Here is a 10,620-nt window from a genome sequence, read left to right as displayed (position 1 = left end):
GGATGCATCATTGAGGGACGATAGGTCATACGTTTAGGTGAAGGGTCTAAAGTGTGATTGAAAAGAGAAACTTTGATGTGATCAAGATATTGAGAGAGATTGTAGCTTAGATGAAACTGGTTGTCACTTGTTCCTTGTCTAATCAAACTCGGGTGCTTGTCTGTGCACACACACAAGAATTTAGACAAAACAAATTGAAAACCATGTTTCCACTTATAAGATATTAATTATTGCCCGATTGAGAGGACTTGAGATCATGGAAGAGTTCTACAAAAGGGTATTACCTCAAGTTTGATAGTGACCTTATCTAATGTATCATTGATGTCTCCAATAAAGGAAGATGGTGATAATCATAGCGATAGCCATGATGAGCACACCGCAACACACTCAACAGGCCCAAACATGCAATTATATCATCTTTTGACTCAGATCCCCTTTGCTTGTCCTTCTTGCCTTTCATCTGCATCCTTCTCTAGGAGGTATAGATCACCTACTTCTGAAGCTTGCCCTCAAAGAACTTGATCATGCGAGAAGCTACATAGTAGAGTTGCAACAAGAAAGAGCGTGAGATATGGAAATATATGAATCAGACATGCCAGAAAGCAAGCCAAAATTCATTGAATTAAACCAAGAGAGAGGTGAACTTAACTAGATAGTTCCTAATTAAAAAGTTGAAAAGTGATCTAGTTAACTCAAGTTATGGTTTTTTTTTTTGGGTTAGACACCACCTTGCTATCATACCATTGTATAAGCATATTCCCTAAAGGGCAATGCTAATAAGCAAGTAATATATGTGTCAAAAATAGAGCATCTGATGTTAGTTGTCAATTCAAATCTTATCTATCTACTCATTTTAATGCATAGTTGTTGCTCTTTTTGACCATCTATAGGTTGATCAATAATATCATGCGATAGACATTAACTTTAACCAAACACTTTTCTTCATCTCAAGATATAATCCTTGTACTCATCAAATTTTGTATGCCTATCAGCTAAGTGTAAGTGCACTCTTAACAGGAGAATACCTTTAAAAATCAAGGCTAGAATGGATATACAAAAGGTTGAAACAATTGGTTGTTGTGAAAAGAAGGGTTATTAGACGGCAATTTGAAATGCAACACTTCTTTTCACAAGGTCAAAATAATGGAGACAATATCAATTTGTAGTCTAACTTCTACTCAAAATAGTCAAGGAGAATGAGGTTAAATTTTAGTGTAAGCTCTGCTTAAAGCCATTTAATGAATAGATTTGATTGGATTAGCAAGGATTCAATAAGGAAGAAGATAAAGTGGCATTCAATGGAAGGCAAATTGCTACACAACTCAATACACCATACATGGAATGATAAACCCACTTTTTGTAAGTTTAGAAGAAACTTGAAGCAAGGATCAAGGGGTGTAAGTCATGAAAATGCTGCAAAATTTTGGAAAGGCCAAATACATATGGAGATGTGTAAGATAATCATCCAATAATTTCTATATAACAATGTGGAGACAAGGCCTCATAAGTCAATAAATTTTATATGCAACACTCTTGTAACATGATTTTTGTTGCCTATTATATATAACATAAGTAGGCACACTATCTAAAGAAAATACAAAACTAGATTCTATGATATATGCATGTCTTCACAAACTACGTTCTTGTGACATTTATATTAGGATCTCTTTCAAAAACTAGGACACATTATTCAAGTGTGACATCAAATATCCCAAAAGGCTTAAAGTTGGAGTAAGGAGTCAACAAAAGTATAAGAGGAATGTACAGAACTAACATATGTTACTCAAGGTGAGTTGCAAAAATGTATATTATCCATGGAGAGCATAGTTGGGATTGTATCCATCAAGATAACATATGTTATTCATGAACAAGAAGAATCCAAAAAAGGCATGTAAATCATGTGTGAATTAGATTCCAAAATAGTTGAACCAAGTTGCACTCTTCTACTTTCTTTTACTCAAATACTCGCTCATGGTTATGGACATAATGCTTATGAAGCTTCCCATGGAGATTATGGACACTTGATTATTGTGATATCACACTTGGATGTTCAAAAAATATTATACATGTTTGGAGAGGATGGATAAGCACATTTCTAGAGATTTGATGCATGATTATCGCTCTTATTGGATGCTTTGCAAAACAATCATTTGTATGATATTTACAATGGATTTGGATCATTCCAATATTAAAAAAATGAGATGAATGTATTTTGCATCCAAAATAGACAAGGATATTTAGGTGGAAGCTCACCAACATAAATGTCACAAGGGTTCAACTATGCAAAATTTTACAAAAAAGGTTGTGATATTACAAGAATTACAATGTAGAAATAATCTTCCAATGGTGGAAAATACAAGAAAAATGCTTTTTTTTTCCAGTATTTTCGACTCAATGGCATGTAATCACCAATTCTATTCAACAATTGATGAGGCAAACAAAGATAATGATGAAATTGAAGTTAAAGGAAAAAAGAAAGATCACTACTTTGGTCTAGCTTTGAAATAACACAAGGAAGGAGTTCAAACCAAAAAAGGGTGTAGCTAAGGGAAATTTTGCTACTATGCAACCTAGTCGCACAATTTACCATGTATAGCTAGGGGTTGAAGTGTCTAATGTACACATGGAGAAAGGAACAAAAGCCTAAATCAGTATGAGGATATAGTATTAGGCTTTTATCATAAAGAAGAAGAATAGAGTGAACAAAAGCCTAAATGAGCATGAGGATATAGTATTGGGCTTTCATTATAAGGAAAAAGAGTACATGTGGAATAAAAGTATATAAGGATTGTTGATGAAAGAAGAATTGGAGATGTATTGGGGTTTTTAAAAAGAGAGCCTTTCATTTGGATTTTTTGAGACTATCTTTGGGTTTTCCATGACAAATTAAAAAGTTTGAGAGTAATGTGGAGTTTGTTAGATTTCACTATTATTGGATAAAACTATACCAAGCACTTCTTGTCATACTGCGGGGGCAATGATATACATTCAAATGACATTAATTATTAGAGATGGGTATGTGAAATAATGGGTACACAAAATATACTAGTATGTTAAAACATGAAGAAATGTTATGATCTAATATGAAATCTCACCAAGGTTTTCATTGCTCTTAAGAACCAACAATGTAGATATTTCTTATCATATAAAATTGTAGTGAGTTGTAGCTAGCCTATTTAACACATAAGACCTCATTATTATAACAAAAACCCACCCAAACAAGGCGTGATTATTCTATACTGCACTTCAAATGGTTAGCACCACCCAAAAAGTTTACATATATAAAGAACTCAAGTACATAGAAATAGAAGAACCCTATATATGGGTCTCAAACCAAACTCAACTAACTAAGGTGGCATACTAACTGAGCCACGAACTAGAGTAGATAAGGATAGCTATCATCTAGCTATTATTCACGGGCGGTGTACCAACCGCATCTGCAACAACTGACAAGTCGGTGACATAAATGCACAACGGTCACCCTGGCATATCACAAGTGGAGCTCGATATCTCAACACTCCCCCTCGAGCTCAATCCCAATTCCTGCACACCAAGTAGGTCTCTCAACTTGCACAACTTCTTTGCGCCCAATGCCTTCGTAAATATGTCAGCTACTGATCCTTTGTGCTAACATAAACTAGATCAATAAGACCTAGTAAAACCCTCTCCCGCACATAGTGATAATGCACCTTAATGTGCTTTATTCTAGCATGATAGACTGGGTTATTTTCCAAGTGTATACTACTCATGTTGTCACAATAAATGACAACTGGCCCATCTGTAGGCTGATGCATATCATAAAGTAGCTTATGCAACCAAGCTACCTCACATGCAGCCATTGCTGCGCCCCTGTACTCAGCCTCTGTGCTGCTCGACAAGGCAACTGTAGGCTGTTTCTTGCTGCTCCAAGTGACTGCAGCACTTCCAAAAGAGAACACATATCCACTGGTAGATCGTCTATCAGAAATACTACCAGCCCAATCAGCATCAGTGTATCCATGCAACTGTATCTGAACCCCAGTCTCATAAAATAGTCCATACTGCAATGTGGACTTCACATACCTGAATATGCGTCTAGCCGCATCTAAATGCGGTTTCCTTGGAGCCTGCATAAACTGACTTACCAATCCAACAACATAGCTTAAATCTGGCCTGGTAATAGTCATATAAATCAAACTTCCTACTATGTGTCTGTACATAGTAGGGTCTTCCAGAAGCTCACATGCATCTGCGCTCAGTTTCACATTCTGCTCCAAAGGAACTGAAATAGGCTTACAGCCTGTCATCCCATATTTGGACAGCATGTCCAATCCATACTGCCTCTGTAAGAGCCATATCCCACTTGGTGATCTAATCACCTCAATGCCCAAGAAATAACACAGCTCTCCCAAATCCTTCATCTCAAACTTCTGCTTCAATAGCATTTTCACATGAAGGATATCTTCATCACTGTCACCTGTGATAATCAAATCATCAACATAAATGACAAGCAGCATAATACATTTCTCTGTTTTTCTTACATAAAGTGAGAAATCTGCCTTGAAAATCTGAAAGCCAATAGTGACAAGATACTGTCCTATCTTGTCAGACCATGCTCTAGGTGCTTGCTTCAAGCCATACAATGCTTTCTTCAACCTACAAACAAACTCAGGATGAACAGCATGCACATAACCTGGTGGCTGCTCCATATATACCTCTTCTTGCAAATCACCATGCAAGAAGGCATTCTTTATATCCATCTGATGTAAAGACCATTCCTTTGATGCAGCCATAGCAATGACTGCTCTTACGGTTGCCATCCTTGCAACCGGACTGAATGTTTCTTCATAATCAATGCCATATGTTTGTGCATACCCCTTGACTACTAATCTTGCCTTGTATCTGTTCACAGAACCATTTGCATTGTGCTTCACCTTATAAACCCATTTATAGCCAATTGCATTCTTACCTTTAGGCAAAGGTACCAATTCCCATGTAGCATTTGCTTTCAAGGCATCCATTTCTTCATCCATGGCCTTCTCCCATTTTTCTTTTCCCATGGCTTGCTCAAAAGAAGTGGGTTCTGGTTCATGTATCACTTTGACCATATAGGCATAGTGAATGGCTGTAAATCCATCATATTTCAGCCTATCCACAGGATACCTAGCTCTGGTAGACCTGCACAAAGTAGGTTCACTCCCAGGTGCTCTCAAAACATCCCTGGTCTTCCTTATTCCAGGTGTAACAATAGAAGGAATATCCAACTCATCATCAATGCTCTGTTCTGAGCCACTAGATTCACCATTCACATAAGAGTGACCTGCATTCACATCAAACATGGGCTGATCTACCTTCTCTTTTCTTTTTCGTGATACCTGAATACCACTATTTGCATTGCTTTGAGAAGATTCTCCTGATCTCAATCTGCCTGTCCATGGCGAAGAATGTGAACCACTACTAGAGGACGTTCCAGGTCCACTAATATTTTGTGACTGCTGCTGCGAATTCTGTGCAGCATTACCATTTTGTGCATCTACATCGTCAATCACATTTACTGGTTTATACCAGCTACTCATCTCATAAAAAACAACATCTCTGCTCACTGTAAACTTACGAGTAGAAGGGTTATAGCATCTATACCCTTTCTGCAGAGAGTAACCAATAAAGATGCACCTCTCAGCTTTTGGATCCAACTTGGATCTCAACTCATCTGGCACATGAACATAGGCAAGGCAACCAAAAATCTTCAAATGAGAAATATCTGGTTTCCTACTAGTATACCTCTCCTCTGGAGTCATCCCATGTATTGCTGCAGTGGGAGTCCTGTTCATTATGTAGACTACTGTAGCAACTGCTTCAGCCTAATAAAAATCTGGCAAGTCTTTTTCGTTGAGCATGGCACGAGATACCTCTCCAATATGCCTGTTTTTCCTTTCTGCAATTCCATTTTGTTGTGGGGTATGACTGCATGAATATTGCTGCTTTATGCCATGCTCCTGTAGGAATCTTGCAAACTCATTTGAGAGGTACTCTCCCCCTCCATCTGACCTTAGGTATTTTATTTGCAGGCCTGTTTCTTTTTCAACCATAGCTTTAAGAGTTTTGAAATGCCCAAAAACTTCACTTTTCTTTTTCATAAAATACACCCAAACTTTTCTGCTATAGTCATCAATAAAAGTGACAAAATAATGACAGCCTCCAAGAGATGCAGCTTTAGTAGTCCACACATCAGAATGGATTAATTCCAATGGCTTCTTACTCTCTTGAACATGTCTAGGAAATGGTTTCCTTGCCTGTTTTCCAAATTGGCAGGCTTCACATACCTTATGCATTTCTGCAACCTTGAATTTAGGCAATCCTGCAATAATATTTTGGGCCTGCATTGATTTAAGTCGCTATACATTAACATGACCAATGCGTTTATGCCAGATATCAATATCTGCAACTACACCGGTCCCATGTGCAAACATTGCTGCACTCAATTCAAACATGTCTGCATCCAACGTAAACATTCTGCCCTTCTTCTTTCCTTTTGCTATCAAGCGACCTTTATTTTTCATATCCTCAACAAAGTATACATGATGATTAAATCTAACCTGCAAGCCCTGCTCAACCATTTGACCAACAAGAACCAGATTCTTGGTGATATTCAGGACATGAAATACATCGGACATGTATTTCTTTTTCCGATCCTTCATAGACAAATGAATTTTTCCAATCTGCACAATAGGATGTGCAGTATCATCACTAGTCTCCACAAATCCTGGTTTTTCCATTTTCCTTGCATCCTCCATCCATTCTGCATGACCTGTCATGTGGTTTGATGCACTTGAGTCAACATACCATACATCGTTGCTTTCTTCTGCACTTGTCACAGAATTGTTCATGTGCTGCACCATAAACAAATGCTCATTTCTGTCATCACCCTGTCTACTAGAAGATGCATAATTCCCTTGTTGCAATTTTCCATTCATGATGTCATTCTGCTTTTTATAGCAGTCCTTAGACATATGACCCATTTTACCACAGTAGTAGCATTCAACATTGCTGTTTGCATTTTGGCCTCTTTGTCATCCACCACGACCTCTTTGGCTCCCCCTGCCTCTAGAGTTACCACGTCCTCCTCCATAGGACTGGTTTTCTTGAGTTTACTGCATATTCTGATTTCTACCACGGCCTCCAGATCGGCCTCCTCTACCTCTGCCTCTACCTCTTCCAGCATTTGAGTAGAAGACAGCTTCTTTTGAAGTTCCTCTTGAAGAAGATGCACCACCATTTCTCTGTTCCTCAGAAATTAGAAGAGCAATCAACTCCTCAATCAGGAAATCTTTCACGGACGGAAATGGATGTTCGAAACTGTGCATAATCCTTTCCTAGACCATTCAAGGTCACAGAAACTAAATCATCATCTTTCACTGGCGACCCAATGGAAGCAAGTGCATCTGCAATCTTCTTCACCTTCATGTGGTAGTCATTGATGCTCATATTTTCTCTTTGCACATTATGCAACTCTTGCTTGAGCTGCATTTTTCTGGCTTGCGTATTTGTGCTATACATTTTTGATAAAGTATCCCATGCCTCCTTTGGCGTACTTGCATCTTGAATATGTACAATCATAGAGTCTGAAATGTTGATAGATAGCCAGTACATAACTTTCCGGGCTCTCTCATGCCATGCTTTAAATGCCTGCATTTGCTATTGATTGGGAACATCAGGAAGAACTGGTTCTTCTTCATTTCCTGCAATAAATTCCCAATATCCTTTTCCCATAAGGAAATTCGTCATTCTAAACTTCTATGCTTGGAAGTTGTTCTTGTCAAGCTTTTCAGTGACAATCTGTAAAAGAGAATCAGACGCCATTACAGAACACTGCAAAAATTCTGTCACTGCAAAGAACATAGCTTTAGCCTCACAAGGGCAAATCTGCAAAACTGACGAAAGTGGTATTTGACCACACAGTCACTTCCTAGTGACGATTTTGTATCAACAGCAACAAGGATGATTCTGTAACTCCCAATGTCACTGCGCACAGGCATACGATGCAATTTCTACAATAACTTTTCACCGATCTGTAGAACAGTGGTTGCACAGCATAAAACTGGGCCTTTTCTTGAGTGCGTGCAGAAAACTTCCGCCTCCAAAACAGGCCCCGAAATGGCCTCAAATAAAAAAACAAAGCAACCAAGGGCTAAAGCCCTTGCCCGCAGCATATACTGCCGTCTCAATCTGAGACAATGCACTCTTTGTTAGATATGATCAATGCCCCACCCTCATTAGGTGCTACCAATGATCCATGGTGCTCAAAGTTGTAAGGCCCCCATTATGAGGAGAAGCCAAATGTGAGCCCGGACATTGGTTGAGTCCTGACTTGTATATCAGATGAGGTCTATATGATTGGATGGCAAAAAGGTGACTGCTGTGAGTCTAATCTTTGGGTTAGACGGAGTGGTTAAGCTGGTAGCAACTCGAGGTGCATTGCATCGAGTTGCGGTGTAAGGGAGTTAAAAGGGGCCCCTATTGTGGGGTCCGAGGGCTGCGGAAGCGGCCCCTGGCTGGGGGGTCCCAGGGGGGGCCAGCGGCCCCCCTGGCGGGGGTCCGAGGGCAGCGCCCTCGGCCCGATGGTAAAGGGAATATTCCCTGGAATATTCCCTGGCTGACTAGTGGAGGCTCATATGGTAGGTCGGTCAGCAGGCCGACCTAACGACCTTCGCGGGCTATAAAAGCTAAACCCCTTCGCACTCATCTTTCACCCAGTCAGAGTTTTTGTTCCAGCTAGCCTTAAGCTCTTCACCTATCTTCTGTCTAGATCGCCATCTAAGCTTCACACAGTGGAAGCGCACGGGTGGACAGAGCCATCTTTGTATCAGTTGTTTGGAGTTAAAGAATTTACTGATTCTCCTCTTATCTGTTGTGTACTCTCTATCTCTTTCTTAGATTCCATTCGCTGCGCCGTGTAATATTTTACACTCTTGCACTTTCCAGCTGTGCTACCTGCAGAGGCTTGCTCCCAAAACAGAAGAATGAAAGCAACACTGGTCCTCTTACCAGAACACCGCGAACTTGGCTTGCTTCCTTGAGCTCCTTACCACGAACAAGGCTTTGATACCATGTCAAGATTTTGGGAGAGAAGGAAGGAGTCTCACTTGTAGCTTTTTTGCTTGCACAATGGGAGAATACACACAAAGGTGAAGGCTGAAAACAGTTTTCCTATTCTTAATTGTGTAAGCCAAAAAGAACTCAAGTACATAGAAATAGAAGAACCCTATATATGGGTCTCAAACCAAACTCAACTAACTAAGGTGATATACTAACTGAGCCACGAACTAGAGTAGATAAGGATAGATGTCATCTAGCTATTATTCATAGGCGGTGTACCAACCGCATCTGCCAACTGACAAGTCGGTGACATAAATGCACAACGGTCACCCTGGCATATCACGAGTGGAGCTCGATATCTCAACAGGTAAGTGTCATGGTTATGGCCATGTGGCTACAGAGTGTCCGACGCCTTCAAGATTAATGCCTGATCATCCACCATTTTGCACTTTTTGCCTGAAGATAGGGCATTTGGATACCAATTGTTGGCATAAGATAGGGCAAGAGTAACAACAAGCCCGTTCAATGCAAACGAATTATAATTACATGGATCGTAATGATACGACTTATAAGATTGGACCACCCAGTCAACCTTTTAGGCCACAAGGATTGCCAACCTAGGGTAGACCTCCAGTACCCTGAAACAATTATAACAGTGATGGCAATCGAGGGAGAAATTCTCCTTTCAGGAGAAATAACGGTAATTTTCGTAATCCAATGGGGCAAGGTGGACAACAAAGGCCTAGAGGACCAATAATTTGCTATCGATGCCAATAGGAAGGTCACATAGCTACTTATTGTCCAAATGCGCATAAAAATCAAGACAGTACTCCTCTTTGTAGGAGATGTAGCAGCGAGGGGCATTATGAAGGAAATTATCCTAAGCAAGAAGACAATAATGGTATTGACAGAGGTAAACAAGCCTCTAAGGAACCTTCAACGTCTGCTGCAAATTTAGTTGAAGTAGAAACAACAAGGGAAGAGATTGGGGTTAGGTCTAAATTCATACCTCGTAAGGTGACCTTCAAGGTTCACCCCATGATTGGTGTCATTACTAGAGTGCAAAAGCAACAACAAAAGGAGCAAGATCTAGAGGAAGAAAGTCCCCAATCAAAAGAGGTGAAGGATAAATCTAAGGACATAGACCTTAACATAGAGCTACCTGAATCGATTCTCCTCAATAGTCTTCAGACCAACTGTTATTGTCCGTGGCTCTAGCAAATCCTAAGATTCAATTGGGGGTAGCTCCTTTTCCTGAAAGACTCATACCTCCAAAAGAAGGGAGTAAAGAGCAAGCGAAAATAATAAATAAGACTTATGATCTTTGGGCAGCATTGGAGGAAATAAACTTAACAATTAACCCCTGAGGCATCTACTTGAAATAGCGCCTATATGTCAAAGGCAGCTTTATCATAAGCTAGTTCGACATAGGAGGAAAAGGATTAAGACTAACGCTTCTAAAGTAATTACAAATTCATCCAAAAGGAAAACAACTAAGAAAGTAAAAATTGTAGATTTATTTGTAGATCCAAGAGCACCAATTAT

The 10,620-nt window shown here is 39.6% G+C and overlaps 1 protein-coding gene across 1 annotated transcript in view; it reads right to left on the bottom strand.

Moving 5' to 3' along the window:
- Positions 1–265: 265 nt before the first annotated feature.
- Positions 266–10,620, bottom strand: part of LOC148033825 (pentatricopeptide repeat-containing protein At5g27110-like) — a 60,606-nt gene continuing 50,251 nt past the window's right edge. Inside the window, exon 3 of the mRNA XM_087681834.1 lies at positions 266–534. The gene's annotated coding sequence lies outside the window, so the exon portion shown is untranslated. The remainder of the gene's footprint in view (positions 535–10,620) is intronic.

This window comes from Lygodium microphyllum, chromosome 7 (genome assembly GCF_053477565.2).
Source record: "Lygodium microphyllum isolate KBCC chromosome 7, Lygodium_microphyllum_v1.1.10, whole genome shotgun sequence".
NCBI classification, from domain to species: Eukaryota; Viridiplantae; Streptophyta; class Polypodiopsida; order Schizaeales; family Lygodiaceae; genus Lygodium; species Lygodium microphyllum.
This window is presented reverse-complemented; position numbering and strand designations above follow the sequence as displayed.